General features: G+C 41.5%; 1 protein-coding gene across 2 annotated transcripts in view; it reads left to right on the top strand.

The window, feature by feature from the left end:
- Window positions 1–17,283, top strand: part of Commd10 (COMM domain containing 10) — a 119,681-nt gene that overhangs the window by 35,094 nt on the left and 67,304 nt on the right. The gene's annotated exons all lie outside the window — the stretch shown is intronic.

The following is a 17,283-nucleotide window of genomic DNA, read 5'->3' as shown; positions in this document are numbered from 1 at the left end:
ACCAGAAAATATTAATATGATTTAAGTCACATATAATGTATTAGTTTCATACAATGTTCCAAAATAATTTCCTTTCAATCATTTCACTGGAAAATGATACAAACTTAACCTTAGTAATGACATAATTGTGTCATGGTACCTAATCTTTGTAAGACCTTATTTCCTGTAGCATGTATGTGTATCTTATAGTGTTTGATGCTATATATAGGGTTTGTATCTGTGAGGATTGCATGTCTGCTGTGTATAAAGTACTTACTCCAATGTGGTAAATTATCAGTACTGGCTGTTATCATCATCACCATCATCAGTACAATGTAGGGAGCTAAAATCAATCAATCAATCAGTCAATCCATTTGCTTCAGGCCAAAGCTCTTGCTAAATTGATTTGCTAATGTAGTTACTGTCATTTACTTTTCTCTTTCTGTCATCTTTCTCTCTCTCTTTTTTTCTCGATATACTTTTAATATTTATGCTTACTGGGAATTCAAGAGCAAAAGAACAGCCTGGGAAGTCCCTTTCCCTTCTGTAAACCAAGGAAGGTGTTCCTTTAGGTTTGGCGGAATGGTTTGGAAGGCATTGGAGTAGACTGGGGCTCACCATGGCATGTTTAAGTAGCCCTGTGCTGTCTCTGTTTGATCTCTTAGTGACTACTGTATATTAACTCCAGGTAGCTACAGAGCTACAGCACTATATGAGCTAAGAGATATTATTTTCAGCAAATATTAGATACTTTCGGCACCAAGGATTTCATAGTGCTTCTCTTTGGGGTGCCCAAGGCCTCCCAGCTCCATTACATATGGCTATAAAATCATGCCTTTGTGTGTGTGTCCATTTCATTGTGAGGGGGTGCGAATGAAGCAATAACACTTCAGCAAGACAGTCATTTTTAAAATTCATATTGCCTAGAAAGCCAATACAGATATGAAACTAGATAATTTGTGATATGGGTTCAAGTATATTTACATTTTCCACGTGTTTCTCTTTAGAAATTTTGATTGCACCTTATTACATATGAGCATTGGTTAGCCTTGTAGTGTGCAAAGCTAGCTCCACTGTCTTTCACAGGAGAAGAGCAAGGAGAGCATCACCCACTGTGAGGGCTAAGAGCTCTTTATCCTGTGTGCAGATTGAGTCATTTCTTATCTTGCCCCCTTCTATGGCACCACGTGGACTTGACCCAGCTAATGTTTCCTAGACAGTAGACACACAATGAAATGTAAAACCACTGTCAACCTGGGCAGGAGCATGCTGGGTCCAAGCGATTCTGGCCTCAAGGAACAGTTGACAACTGCATCGCCTGCTCAGCTAACTGCTGGGTTCTGCCTTGAGTTGGATTATTTTTTTTGTTTACATTTTCTGTTATCATGATTTTATCCTTTTATTTCTGCTTCATGTGGCAACTGTTGGATGTTTCTGTTATTAAAGACCACAGACTGTATTGTTCTTCCTTCCTTTCTCTCTCTCTCTCTCTCTCTCTATCTCTATCTCTATCTCTATCTCTCTCTCAGTTTCCTATGTTCTGAGATGAGAATTTAGGAATTTTTGATAGGCCAAAGTGAAAGAGCAAGGACATGGAACAGGTTGTGAAAACCGTAGCGAAGGAGGAGCTGCTGTTGAATATTAGGAGTTGGGACTACCTAGGTTATAATGGAAAGAGCTGCACAGCACAAAATTATCGTCTTGTAAAATCATTCATGTAAAATAGTAAGCTGTAAGTGGAAATTCTTTTAAATATGTATATAATAGCATAGTTACCCTGAAAATATACACGTATTGAGATCCCGAGAGGATGAGAGACTAGCTGGACAGTGTTCACCCAGTGCCGTTTACCCAAGAGTCTAGTCTCTAAGGAGCAGATTTTCCTGGTGTCAGCTTACAGCTCAGGCACCCGTTGCTTGCAACGGAGTTTTCATTTGCTTTCATTCTAGATAACATTGTTTGGCCATGTTATCTTTGCCCTAAGAATATTTCTGTCTCAAGGCTTTCCTGTTTTGCTACTAATTTTATCACGAAAAGTGGATGGTTGTAGCTTTTGGACCGATCTATAGGCTAGTTAATTTCAGCTAATACCCTTTGTACCTGTCAAGTGAGTTCTGCAAAGTAAGGTGATTTTCTAGTTCACAGACACTTTAAGTTTTCTTGTTTCGTTATGGTTTTGCTTGGTCTGTTTCATTAGGGGGCAGTAGAGTACTTTGCCTGCCTAACCAGTTCTGGCATTCACAGTATTATTTAACATAACATTCAAAGTAGTTGTGGGAAATGCTAAGTGTTTACGTTTGTAATCTGTATATAACAATGGAGTTCTCCTGTTTCCATCAACAGAATTAATGCCGATTAATCAGATATGTATAGAACAAATAAATGAGATCAGCATGAGTCAGCTTTTGTTAATTTGCCCTGTGATCATTTGCCAAAATGTAATTTATTAAAAAGCCTTCTGCACTGTTGACTTTTTTGTTTCATTCTGTCACTTACATTTATTTCTTTACCAGCAAATGGAATAAAATAATCCCCAAGATAAATGAATGACTCTGTTGGGTAATAGTTTAAACCACTTCCAGGCTAATTATAGTCTGTGGAATTAAAAAAAGTAAATTGCGGAGAATACAATGTCATTTCTAACAAGTGCTGGTAATTTTGATTATCATCAATGCTTTGAATATTCTAAGACACCAAAATACTTAAAATCTACATTTAATTTCCTTATCAGTTTGTTACTCAACAGAATTCTATTTTGTTAATGTAGATATTAAAATTGTGTTTCATTCTTTATCCACAACTAAGATAAAATGACCAAAAACACACTGACACTTCACTAAGAAAATATATTTTCTTAGTGAAGTGTCAGTGTGTTTTTGATCCATCCCTGCAATCCTGGGATGAAACCCAGAGATCATGGTAGATAACTGTTTGGTTGTATTCTTGAATTTGGTTTGTGTAATGGTCTGCCCTGTCCCTTTAAGAGACAAGCCCCATTCCTTCCCTCCCCCTGTCCTCTGAGGCAAGCAGATCTTCCTTCTATTTCCAGCCTGAATTCCTTCCTTCCCATCTCTCTCCCGAAGAGTTTGCTTCTGCTTTGCTCCCTTCTCCCTACTTCTCTTCTTCACCCCCTCTCTCTGTTTCTCTTTCTCTCTCTCTCTCTCTCTCTCTCTCTCTCTGCTCTTCTCCTTTCTTCCCTTTCCCCTCCATAACACACTAAATAAATACCCACTTTATCTGCATGGCATGCCTAATAGGTCTCTCACCTGCTGCATGCCTCCCTGCCTGGGACTCACTGGCCCTCATGGCCCACTGCTGTGCCCCTCAGGGAACTGCAGCATTTTATTTTTACCATAACAGTTTGCAAGTATTTTATTGAAAATGTTTGTTCTTTGTTCATAAGGAATATTATTCTATATTCTTTTTGGTGATCTTTGTGTGGCTTTGATATCAGGGTAATCATGGACTCATAGAAATAATTAGGACATGCTCCTTCAGTTTTTATTTTGTAGAACAATTTAAAGAGTATCAATGTTAATTCTTTGAGGATCTAATAGAATTCTGTACTGAATCCATCTGGTCTGGCCTTTTCTTGGTTGGGAGATTTTTTTTTTTATTGCCACTTCAATTTCATTAGGCTATATGAGTCTTTTTATATTGTTCATTTTATCTTATTCAACTTTGGTAGGTCGTATATATCAAGAAATTCATCCATTTGTCTTAGGCTTTCCAGTTTGGTGGAATACATATATCTAGTTGCTTGGAATACCTTTTTCTATCCTTTTACCCTAAAGTGCTTTCTAACTTTTGGGGATGAGCTATATTTCTTGTATACAGCAGAAAGATGGATTCTGTTTTATAATCTGGTTTATTAAAGTCTGTGTCTTTTAATTGGAGAATAGATAATGCTAATATTAATGAGTTATTAATGAGCTGTGTTTTATTTTTAATTCCTGTTATTGTGTGCCCTTTTCCCTTTTTTTTTTTTATTTTTTTATTTTTCGAGACAGGGTTTCTCTGTGGTTTTGGAGCCTGTCCTGGAACTAGCTCTTGTAGACCAGGCTGGTCTCAAACTCACAGAGATCAGCCTGCCTCTGCCTCCCAAGTGCTGGGATTAAAGGCGTGCACCACCACTGCCCAGCTCCCTTTTCCTTTTTATTAACTGTTCTCTTGATTATTTTTTTTGTGTGTGTGTACTCATGGGTATACTTGGTATAGTTAACCTTCTCTTCAGATGGAAATTTTCCTTCTAGTGCCTTCTGCAGAGCTGTATTGGTAAATTCAAATTGTTTGAAGCTGTTTCTATTTTGAAATGTTTTTCTTTCTTTGTAGATTGTGAGTGATAGTTTTGCTGGGTATAATACTCTGGCATGTGTAGTTTGTCAGAGCTTGTAGTGTAGTTGAAGTTTCTCTGTGTCTCAGCAGTTGCTTCCCAAATAACCACTCATAGTCATAATATTAATTATAAATGCTCAGTTGATAGTCCAGGCTTATTATTAACTAGCTCTTACAACTTAAATTAACCAACTTCTATTAATCTATATGTTGCCCCCTGCTTGTGGCTTTTACCGCTCTCGCAAGCCCTGCTTCTTCCATCTGGCTGGTGACACCTTTGATTTTTGCCTTTTCTTCTTTCCAGAATTCTCTCTGTCCTGAAAATCCTGTCTAGCTATCACCCAGCTAGCTTTTTTTTTTATTAACAATGAAAGCAATGCATATTTATAGTATACAAAGATTGTTCCAGAGTATTGTAGAAGTCAGTCCAGGTTCTTCTGGCTTTTAGAGTCCTCTGAAAAGTCATATGTTATTTTAATGGATCTGCCATTATATGTGACTTTGGCTTTTTCCCTTGCAGCTTTAAAATTTTTTAAAATATTTTGAGATTACAATGTAGTTATATCATTCCCCCTTTCTTTTCCTCCCTCCAAACACTGCCAAATACCCCTCCTTGTGCTCTTTCAAGTTTTTGTTCTCTTTTTAAATTAATTCTTGTTAAATGATACACATATTTATTTCTAAATACATGACTACAATCTACTCAGTCTATATAATGTTACTCATATGTATATGTTTTCAGGAATGACCACTTGGTGTGATTAAACAGTTGGTGTGCTCTTACTGGGAAAGAGTATATTTCTCTGCTCTCAGCATTCCTTAATTGCCTGGAGTTCTTTGTGTAGGTTTGAGACCTCATGGGCTTTCCCCCATCCGTGTTAACATGTCTGTTATTGTTTTCTCTGTGCAGCTGTTAATACCTTTTGTTATTCTAAACAGTAAGTGTTTCAGTTCTATGTGTTCTGGAGCATTTCTTTCATGATCCTGTCTATTTATGTTCTGTCTGCCTCTTGTACCTTGATGCATAATGCTTTCTTTGGTCTGGGAAAGTTTTATTAAATTTTTTTTTGTTCTTTTACTTGGGTTTCTCTCCTTCCTATATGCCTATTATTCTTAGATTTGGTCTTTTCACAGTGTCCCAGTTTCCTGGAGTTTTTATTCCTAGGCGTTTTTTTTAGATTTAATGTTTTCTTTGAACTATCTGTTTCTTCTACTTATCTTCAAGACCCTAAATTCTCTTTTTTGTGTTGTAACCTGTTGATGAGGCTTACCCCTGAGGTTTTGGTTTGGCTTCTTGGGTTTTTTGTTTCTAATTTTATATCAGTTTGGTGGGCTTGATGTTGGTGGTAGTGGTGGTAGTGGTGATTTGTGTGTGTGTGTGTGTGTGTGTGTGTGAGAGAGAGAGAGAGAGAGAGAGAGAGAGAGAGAGAGAGAGAGAGATTCTATTTGTTAAATTCTATTGTCATGTTTTGAAGTATTTTCATGTTTCATTCAACTATGTTTTCATGAACATATTCATAATTGGTGGTTTGAAGTCCATGTCTTATGCTTCAGCTAAATTGTGTTTCTCGGGGCCTATAAGGTTTCTGGCTTCAGGAGGAAGCATATTGTCTTGGCTGTTCTTGTTTGTGTTTCTACACTGTTATGCATATGGAGTTAAGATATTTGAGGTATTTGGTCTTTGTTGGGTGAATGTTCCATTCTTTCATTGCTGTTGCCCATTCTGGGACCATCCTAACCAAGTGTATCCATCAGCTGTAGGTTCCTTGGAAGAGAGTGGTTCTGTTAGTCAATACAGATCGCAGAGGATGGATATGGGTTAGAAGCAATGGCTGAAAGGGATGGCAGAAGGAGTAGAGGGACTGTGGGCTCTAGGTCTGCACCAAGGGAATGTAGGTGGGCTGGGGGAGGGGCTCAGGCTGGCGTGTGCAGCAGGTCAAAACAGGCTGGAGAGACCAGCATGGCAAGGAGAATGATACAAGTAGCCTACCTGGGTCTTAGCCAGATATGGTGGCTGTGGAGCTCCTGGTAGAGTTCTTCTGCTGGTCAGGCAGGGAGTCCCAAAGAAAAGGAGATGGGTCTGAAGGAATGGATGAAAGCGGTGACAGAGAAGAACTGGGGAGCATGGCTTAGGCCTGATGAATCCTTTCTTCTCTGTCTGTTGGTAGGATCCCTTTAGAATTTTTTCCAGTATTCCTTTAGTGTGTCCTAGATAATCTTTATTTCTTCGCCATTTTCAAAGGATAACTTAGTTGGACATAATAATTTTGGTTAGCAAGTATTTATTCGTGGGGCTTGAATTTTTTCTGTTTTCCATGAGTCAGTCTTTCATGATTTCTTCTGAAAGATTTGATGCGGTTTTGAAGAACTTGCTTTTGTGAGTTGGTCCATCTTCTTTCCATCCCTAAGTTTTCTTTCCATGTCCTATACTCTTGTCCTTTTAATCACAGTATATCGTAGGGGGTGTTTTCTGGCCATTTAATTCTACGTGGAGTTCTAGGTGTCTACTGTACTTGTATGACTCATCTTTTCTGTATTTTTGGGAAGTTTTGTCTGTGATTTCATTGAGTGGGTTTCCTTTAGTTTCTCTCCAAGCTCCGTATACACTGTGGAGTCTCGGGTTTGTTTTTCCTAGAGGACATGGTTGTTCCCAAATGCACGTGCCTTCACTTCCCTCTGCTGTACAGCATGTACTTCACCGCTATAGCCCTGTGTGTTTGGGAAGTCAGTGTGGGCCAGCAGAGTCTTGGGGTGGCTGCTCTCTTAGCCAGCAGAAAGGAGAGGCACTGTGCCTTGGGTATGTAAAAAGCGCAGGGGCTTCAGCTCTCTCTACCTGAAATCTTTGACTGGGCAATCTCTCTTACGGAGATTTCCCCCATGGCTCCAGCTATGTGAAGTCTGTTGAGGCCTTCCTGTTTGCTTTTGCTTAAAGCCTCACTGAGATAACTTCCTGTTCCTACTTCATTGCCTGGTGTTGGATGTTGGGCTCTGCTGTTTCTTCTACAAATCTAAAATCTGATGGTTCTAGATTTTATCTGGTCTGCCCGTGGTTTGCTGTTGCTCTCTGTGTGTGGCATGTCAACCACCTCTCTGCAGCCACACACCTGATGTGTCTCAGAGCCTTGAAGACTTGGGTAGATGCTGCACACTTTCCCACGTTCCAGTACAGTCTTGTAAAAGCCAAGTGTTCCTTTGCCTAATGTGAATGTGGTTACATTTTCATCACCATTTAAATGTCAAGAGTTTTTTTTTTCTTCCACTTTTAATCTTTTGTGTGCGTTTACTTCTTTTGATTCTAAAGTACAAGAAAATATGAAAAATGTAAGCATGTACCTAGAACAGTCTTCTTGAGCCTTTTTGCTGCAGACAGGTGAATAGGAAGGACATTTACAGATGTCTTAGCTCTGCCAGAGGATATTGTGCTTCAGTTATGAAAAAGCTACATAATAGCCACCCACTCGGGCTCTTTAGTTCTGCATAGTAATGATATGTAATAATAGGACTGTTTTCACAGCACAGTGCATTTATGCTTCTCTTTTATGGTGCACATTTCGTTATGGATAAAATATTACTGGATCCTGTGTATTTTAGAGAGAGGGGTTAAAATACCAAGAAAGTAGTAAATAAAAGATGGACATTTGTTGAAAGAAAATTTATGTCAAGAAATAAACCTCACCAAGACTGTGAGGACAGCAGAGACAGTGAAGAAGGGAAAGTACAGAGCTGTGGGGATGAGGGTGCTCTGGTCGATGTCACACAGGACTGTGGGGATGAGGGTGCTTTAGTCAAGATTATACAGGGCTGTGGGGATGAGGGTGCTCTGGTCAAGATCACACAGGGATGTGGGGATGAGGGTGCTCTGGTCAAGATCACACAGGGATGTGGGGATGAGGGTGCTCTGGTCAAGATTATACAGGGCTATGGGGATGAAGATGCTGTGGTCGATGTCACACAGGGCTATGGGGATGAAGATGCTGTGGTCGATGTCACACAGGGCTATGGGGATGAGGATGCTCTGGTTGAGATCAAACGAGGCTGTGAGGATGAGGTTGCTCTGGTCAAGATCACACAGGGCTGTGGGGATGAGGATGCTGTGGTCGATGTCACTTAGGGATGTGGGGATGAAGATGCTGTGGTCGATGTCACACAGGGATGTGGGGATGAAGATGCTGTGGTCGATGTCACACAGGGCTATGGGGATGAGGATGCTCTGGCCGAGATCACACAGGGATGTGGGGATGAGGATGCTCTGGTCAAGATCACACGGGGCTGTGGGGATGAGGATGCTCTGGTCAAGATCACACACTGCTCTTGCTGGGAACCAGGGTTCAGTTCCTGGTACCGATGTCAAGGTGCTCACACTTGTCTGTGACTTCAGTTCCAGGAGAGTCTGACGCCCCCGGTCTCCAAGGGCACCTGCATGCACGTGCATGTACTCACACATACTCACGTAATGTAAAATATTAAAACACACATTTGTTAAAAAGGGACAAAGTCAAATAAAGTTAGATCAGTGATGTGTTCTAGTGTAATTTTCAATGAAGGAAAAGGGAGAAGTGTGCTCGTTGCCTCTGGTTGGTAAGTGCAGACTTGGGCCATTGAGGCTGAGGAGCCGTCAGATTTACTAATGGTGCCTGCACATTTGCAGGCACCTGAGCTACCTCGTTGTTTCTCCACGCTGCCAGCGCTGCCACTTCTTTCTTTCAGAATGGCAGAGGCTGGTAACAGCTGAGGGTGGTGATCGTGGCTGTGCAGGAGCAGGACCCTCTATGCCTGACACTCAGGTTTACATGGACAGACAGCCTTAGTCCATCCGTTGCTGTGTGCCAACTGTTGTTCTGTGTGATCGTATACTGGGCCTTTCATTCCCAGAAGGACTGAAAATAATTTATGATTTAATAAAGTAGCTGCTGTGCTTCCATGGTGATTACTTTGTTTCCTGTCTTAAGTAAGATACCTGATTCGTTCAATAAATCCTATTCTTACATTCTTTATGGTACTGTCTCACTCATAAACACTTTGATGATAGCCTTGAAACTCCCTTGAGGACAGGCGGTTTTTTTCCACTTGCCAGCGGTGGAGTGAGACCATGGTCCTTAGAAAGGACTGGGTTGTTCTCTCCACTGTGGTAGGGCTTCCTATGATTGAGTTCTTGCAGTGCTGGAGAGTCAGAGAATTCTGGGGACCGGAAGGGACAATACAGGGTTAGCTGGAGCATAGGTCAGCGAAGTGCATGTAGGTTCCATGTCTCCCGAGCCATTGACAACGTGCAGAAGATGATTGTCTCATTCAGAGGAGCTGTTCCCCTAGGTAATGCTATCACAGGCACACTATGCTGTTGTTTTTGCTATTTCCTTAGTTAAGCATGTAAGAGTACGCATGTGGCTTTTAACACCAGAGTCATCTTTGGCATGCTTGAGACCCTTGAAACACATGAGACTTTGGCATAGGTTGACCAGTGAAGAGTCAGATTTTTATTTTTTTATTTCATGCCCATTCTTAGGTTTACACCTGTTCAAGGCCTGGTGAGTAGAACTGTCTGCAGTTTCTAGTGTCTCATTTCTGTTTCAGTTTACAACTGGATCCATGCACATACATCTTAGCATCAGAGTTAATTCACTTGACTGCTCTGTTGCTCCGCTGTATTAGTGAGTGAGCTATATTATAGGGCTTTGTCCTCTTTATTTATTTATATATTTGGAACCTTTTGTTTCTTACCTCTTAAAAATTTAAAAAGCCGTACTCCAGAATGCTGATGCGCTTGCATGAAAGAACCACCTTGAGGCATTCTGCTTTGTTTGATAGGAATGTTTTTGTAAAAATCCTGCAGATAAATAGGCGTCCTCTGTGACCTGGTGAAACAAAAAGGGAATGTGTAGGTACTAGGTTAATATAAAGACCGGTGTGGGGAGGGTGTAGTCGATTGATGTAGTGATCGCCTAAATTGAAGAATTCTAGTGTGTGTGTGTGTGTGTGTGTGTGTGTATGCCCACATGCGTGTGCGCAAACATGTGCCTGCATGTGTGTGTGTGTGTTTATTCAGATTCACTTGCTGCTAGCCAAGTTATCCTAATGGGTCTGTGTCAGAAGTGGCTGCTTTTCACGGCTCCTCACTCTTGGAGGTTTCCCCGTTGCTGCTTGAGAAATAGGACTTCACCTTTATTTATATTAATAACATTTACCACCCTTGGCATTTCTTCATTTTTGACCATTAAAGCCTCTCATTAATTTGTACCAAAACAAATCTTGAAGTCAGTAATCCTAAGAAATTAAAGTCCTAAAGTGTTTTGGAAGAATTAGAACATTTGATTTAATGCACTGAAAGGGTACGGCTGGAGATTATTATTAAGTTTCTTTTTCTTCATGTTAATAATAATATTGTAAAGTATTCTCAGAGAGGGCTTAAACTTTACTGGTAAACAGCTGTATGTCCTGTATAAACCATACCACCTCTCTGGTCTTCCATGTGAGCGGAGTGATTACCTCCTTCTAGCTAAAAACAAAGAGCATTGTGTTAGTGCAGGTAACAGAAGACAAGGTGGGCTGATGACAACATTTGTGTACAGTTAAAGAAAAAAACAGAGGCTTTGGAATCATCACTGGTTTATTAACACAACGTCCAGAGACCCGTGAGATGCTGGTCTCACGGAAGCTCAATTTCTGAAAGTTTGGACATAGTAGCCGCTTCCCAGGTTTTTGTCAGAGCTCAGTGTTTAGTAAGGGTAAAAGCATGCCTTACAGGACAGCTTCCGTCTCTGATGGTCTCGCCTTTGTAGTATTGCTACCTAGGAACTGCAGTACTATTCTCCATAGTGGGGTCTGTGTTATAGTCCACTGATGGTCAACAGCGGGCTACTCTTTTGATTGTTGTTATATATTTTGTTTTAATTAGCAATAACCATCCTAATTTGTGTGGGGTGATAACTAATTGTTAGATTTTCATGAAATAGGTAATGATATTGAACATTTTTATACACTTACTAGCCACTAGTAAGTATATCTTTGGTGACATGGTTATTGAAGTCCTTTGACAGTTTTAGATAAAAATGGTTGTTCCTTTGTCATTGTATTTAGGGATACTTTATATATCAAGGATGTTAGCCCTTTTTCAGCTGTGTACATTGTAAATACATTCTCCCAGACTTTGGGTTGAGTTTTTACTGTATTGCTTGTGTTTTGATGAACATAGTGTTAAAGGCTCTGTGCAGTCCAATTTGTCTGTTCTGTTGTTGTTGTTGTTATTATTATTGCTTGTGACTTTGCTGTTACAGTCAAGGAATCATTGCTGCATCCAAGGTTCGGAAGTTCTGGTTTTGTTTTCTTTCAAGAGTTGTATAGTTTTAGAATTCGACTTTGCACTTAGGGATTTGATCCTTTGGTGACTTACTGCTTACATGTCTGTTAGTTAACAGATAGATTTGCTGATGAAAGCCAGGCGTGGTTGCATCCTGCTTGTCTGATGTGTCTATAGTTAACTAGTAGGTTGGCTGCAGGTAGGTTGTGTAGGGTAAATAGCTGTTACCAGTATGTGTGGCCAGAGCCCATTTCCTTCATCTTCTACCAGATAAGCCTGATCTTACTGGTAAGGGTCCAACCTGGTAATGGTTGGGATCAAAGAAGAAGCAAAACGCAAAGGCTCCTGAGGCCTGAGTTCGATACTGGGCTCTCCACTGTTTCATCAGCGTTAGCTGGCTAAAGCAGCCTACAGGGTTCTCTGACATTAGGTTGTAGAGGACTTTGGTTTGGTGGGGGATGCTGTGGTGGTGGTGGTGGATGTGACATCACTTGGGAGAGCAGAGGTGAAGATGGAGAGCTGTTTTGCAGTGTGTCCACCGCAGGTCTGCCACGTATGCGCTGCTCCTTAGCCTTTCTGTAACCCCGGCAAGTACCAGAATAAGCTAATTAAAGAGGAAGGATAGATTTTTTAACCTCATGATTTCAACGTTTAGTTCTAGTCCTCATCTTCATCAGTTCTGGGACTGTGGGGAAACAGAGGAGCGTGTACAACAGAAGCGTTGCACCTCATGGTGGCCAGCAAGCAGAAGAGAGAAAGGGACCAGGGACAAGGCATAACCTTCAAAGTCATGCGCTTAGCGACCTGCTTCCTCTACCAAGTCCCCACCTCCTAATGTTCCCACCCCAACACCAGGGTACTGCTAGTGGCAGAGGCCACACTCAGCGTGTGTGTGTGTATATACATGTGCATGCGTGCATATGTGAGTGTGTGTATGTGTATGTGTGTGTGTGTGTGTTAGGGGACTGGGCATCTCATTTCAAGCCATAATAGCTGCAGATGTCTCCATCCTATCTCCACCCTTCCAAGAGCCCAACAGCACTAACAGTTGTAGTTGTAAACTTGGAATTCAAGATTGTCTTCTTGAAGTCTGACCATTGCTCTGGAGTAGGGCTTTTTTTGTTATAGAGATGTGACAATTAGAGAGATTTGTTTCCATGCACCTAAATGTATGGTGATGCCACAGGGACAGGACTAACCTCAACAGACTTTCTTTTTCAAGAAGAATAGGAAGGATTTGTTGCTATGGTTGGAAGCAATTGAAATCCTTCCAGATAGTTACTATGAGATTATGTATTGTATTTATAATCCTGGTAATGTGAATGTTCTTGGGCTAGACCTCCATTATGTCGTGTACTTGTTTGCTATTGAATGTATTCCCCAAAGCTCTGAATTAACTCCCTTTTGGGTCATTCTTCCTTTTTCATTGTCACCTGTAGCTACTTCTAAAGACGGTATTAGAAAAATAACTTCCTTCTATGAGCAACATTTTTAAGTCTACAAAGTCAATGTAGAGGCCTGTTTGAATTTTAATTAATTTCAGTTTCTTTTAGTCTGGTTGGCATCACCTTGGCCAGTATAGCTCTCTTAAAGTGTTGTGAACCGACTGTTAATCTCACCCCATCCAACTTTGCCAAAATCCATACATACCTAGCATTGCTTTGGAGCACATTCCTGTGCCTAGACTTGCATGTATCAGGCTGCCTTGGGACAACTTCCTTAAGACTGGAGGAAACTTTAGCTTTAGCAGGTCCTAGGAGGTACACCTACAATTGTGTAGGGGCATTAACTATAGGTGTTCCATGTGTCCTTGGATCCAGAGGTCCTGTCACACTGTCTTTGGAGAATGCTTTGTTGCCAGTTCACTGACCCTGGGGAGGAGGCTGGAAGCCCACACCCTAGTCCTTCTTTACTTTCCTCCATTATTTGCTTGTCATGAGTTGGATTCCCCTTAGCTTATCTTTAGAACTGGCTTCTTTCCAGCTTTCTGCCTGGAGGATCTCAGAAGGATGCAAGTGGTCTACTAAGTGAAACTTTTGCCTTCTCACTTACACTGGCAATGTAATTTTGCCAATCATTTTGTTGCTTTTTACCCTTTGTTTTTGTTTTCAGCATCCAATAACAGTTTTGCTACCATTTCCCAGCTTTTGCTGATAGTTTGATCATTGTTTTTTTCCAAACCCCTAGACCCCTGTTGTAAAGTCATATATTTTATCTTTTAAAATATGGCAAGATGATGTTTCTGGTACCAGAAGTTAGCAGCTGCTGGGTAAGTAACCACTCCAATTCAGAGGTCTGAAGCATTACCTTCCATAACTGGGCATGAGTCTCTGGTGGGCAGGATAGTTTGGGGGCTGGGACCAGCAGATCTACAGGGACTGTTGTAATGGATTAAGTAATATGCTGCAGGTCCCCAAGCGGGGGCAGTGGGCAGTGGATCTTAAGAGCAGCCAGTCCCAAGCAGGGATGGCACAGTTCCCCAAGTGACTGCCGTGGGCCATGAAGGGCAGTGAGTTCCATGAGGAGAATCAGACAGATGGGCCACGAGATCACGCCACAGGTCTCCGAGGGCGGCTGGTCCTGGGCAGGGAGCTATGTGGGCGGCAGGTGAGAGACAGAGATATGGATAGGCATGCCATGCAGAGTGAGGTTGGATATTTATTTAGTGGATTATGGAACGGAAGGGAAAAGGAGGTAAGGGGAAAGGGGGGAAGGGCAGAGGTGGGCAGAAGGGGGAAGGGGAGAAGTAAGGAAAATGGAGAGAGGCAGAAGTTGCCTCTTTGGGGGAGAGACAAAAGGAGAGGACTCAGGCTGGAAGCTAAAGATCAGCTTGCCTCAGCAGACAGGGAGGGAGTGGGCATGGCTTGTCTCTTAAAGGGACAGAGCAGATCATTACAACTACTTCCTCATGCCTCAGCAGAGCTATCTCAGGTGACTTCTTTCATTGGAAGAAGGGTGCCCTGCCTTCTGATTCTCTTCATTTATTGATTTAGTCTGAGCTTGTTCACTTGTTCAGAAGGACAGAGGCCGCTGAAGAGAAGGCAAGAATGAGCACACTTCATTCTGTTGGTTAGTGTAAAGAAAGAGGCAAGCTTAAGAAGAGAGAACTTGATTCCAATGTTAATGAGAAATAATGCAGCTATGTTTCAAAGAACATGTTTGATGTTTCTCTGTTGGCTTAGATGCTACCTTTGAATCTACTGATACTTAAACTGCCCCCTGCAACTCCGGCTGTAGCCTGGCTGGATTTCCGGTTCTCCCAGCATTGGCTCTGTTGCTGTCGATACATATAATATTTTTTTTTTTTAGCTAAGTCTCTATCATTCTATATACCAATAAAGACTCAGGAGTCATATGTTGGGATGACAACCTGGTAGTTCAGAGGGACTAGAAGCCTCCAGCTGACCATCCTTTTGGCCAGAGACCCAGCAAGAGAACATCTCTCTTTCTAATCTTCCCAAACCAAAAAAGAAAACTTCTAAGTCCCTCCCTACTCCTTCCTGTGAGTCTCTCGATCCATTTTCCTGAGACCTCCATACTTTATGGCTAATTCTTGTCAACTAGTCTCTGGCTCTACCCCTGATCCTAGGTTGATTTTATTAGCACAATCTCGGGGTCTCACAGTATGAGCAAATGTTTCATAACATTTGTTGATAGTGAGAGATGAAGAATTATATTATTTTTTGCAACTTGCACACATACATACACACACATGTACATGCATGCATGCACACATACACATATATTTGTGTGGGTTTAATTTTAAAATAGTTGCTCAGCAACTTGTAAAAGTTGTAACTGTTCGCATTTCTTTCAGAGCTTAGCAGCAATAATCCTTTAGTGTTAGCCATTTTGATGGTTTGGTGGTGTACCATGTGGCTTTGGTATTTATTATCTCACTTGCTAGTAAGAGATCTCACACATGATAGCTAATTAACATTGGCAGCTGGATGAGCTCACCTAGGAGATGGGCCTCTGATCATGCCTGGGGATTTATATTATTTGACATTGGAGGATGCCCCCCCCCCCCACGATGGGTGGTTCCATTCCCTGGTTGAAATCCTGGATCATGTAAGTGGAAACAGGGAATTGAATAGCAACATGCATTCATCTCTTTCTGCTTTCTGATTGCGGATGTGTTGCGAACACTTCTTCAAGCCCATGCTGCCTTGACTTCCCACCGTGATGAACTGTGCTTTGGAGTGTGAGCTATTATTGTATCTCATACCCTTTCTCTTTTAACTTGCTTTTGTTGGGTAAATTTTATCACAACAACAGGAAAAACCAAAGGTATCAACTTTACCTTTATTTCTCTTCTTTTTAGAGATGCTTTCATATTGTAGTGCAGCCCAGAACCCACTTTGTATTCCAGGCTGATCTCACACGCAGCCTGTCTGGATCCCTCCCACACCCGGACCCATGTTCAAAGACTAGTCTGATCAGCTTACCTTCCTTTCTTTACTTGGCCATTTGAGGAAGAGGTTAAAGAGGGTCGCCATTGTTAAATCTCTAGTTCTCTTCAAGTAAACGTTTAGACAGTTTGATTTTCATTTAGATTTTGTTATATTTCTGTAGTTTACTCTCAGCGAGAGAGTAGGAAATTAAATCATTATCTTTATAGCTTACCATTTCATGATCTGACAGGTTTGGTGGGCCACATTTGGATTAATAATGTATAGTGTATGAAGACCCCTGTAATAAAGCATCAGTTGTTGTGGCTTTCCTCTCTGAGGTTCTATTTTGCTGACAAACATTTTGTCACATTTGACAAGTAACAGGTGGCAAGATCTTGTTGCAGGGAACAGAGGGTCTAGGTCACCATGTTCATTAATTAAATCCCGAAATTTTCTTCCTCCCTGGCTAATCATTCTCATTTGGCACCAATCTGTCCTCTGTGCCTCCAGCCTTCTTGCTGCTCCCTTTCCCTCAGCCATGATTTTTTTCACACAACATTGTAATTTTAAAGTATAGTTTACCTTATATTATTTTTTCTATATATATTTTAAAGACTTCCTTATAACTCAAAACCCACATGGCTTAGCATACTCACGAGAGGCAACGTAGTCTTCCACCACGCTTGCTTGACTTCAAATGCATATGGCAGCCAACGTGCTCCGTCTGTTGTAACTGTCAAACTGGCCTTGTTCTCTAAAAATGTTCCTGCCTCATGTCCTTTTGGACTTTCCTGTTTCCTATGTAAGAGTACTTTCCCCCGAGATAGCCACATGGACTTCTGTAAGTCCTCACTCAAACTTTGTCCCATCAGAGAGAGCCTTTGTGAACACCCTGGAAGTTATCGTCAATTCCCAGTATACTAGCTGCTCATGGAGAGTGCAATGAGATACCCACGTCAGCCCAAGTGCATAAGGACAGCAAACACCAGGTTGTTGGCCCCATTGGCTTTCTTTCCTTAACCCCTTGATCCCATCCTCTGTCTATTAAGTAGATCAAACTAGACCTAGAAGTATGGGAAGACTGCAGTGAGCATTGGGATGTGTTTTGTGAAGGGGAACTCATGGAAAGAAGCTGTGTTTGCAGTGGCGAACTGACTGATTAGGACTCCAGTGATGTGGAGAAGTTGGAATGTTGCGGCTCCAGAGGCTAATGGCCTCTGGTTAGCTTTAGCTCCACGAATAGCCATTCCTTACCCATCTCTGTGCCAGAACTAATACCTA

The sequence above is a fragment of the Microtus oregoni genome, unplaced genomic scaffold, assembly GCF_018167655.1.
Source record: "Microtus oregoni isolate MIOR12 unplaced genomic scaffold, Mior012 000011F_ref0000422, whole genome shotgun sequence".
Taxonomy (NCBI): domain Eukaryota; kingdom Metazoa; phylum Chordata; class Mammalia; order Rodentia; family Cricetidae; genus Microtus; species Microtus oregoni.
This window is presented reverse-complemented; position numbering and strand designations above follow the sequence as displayed.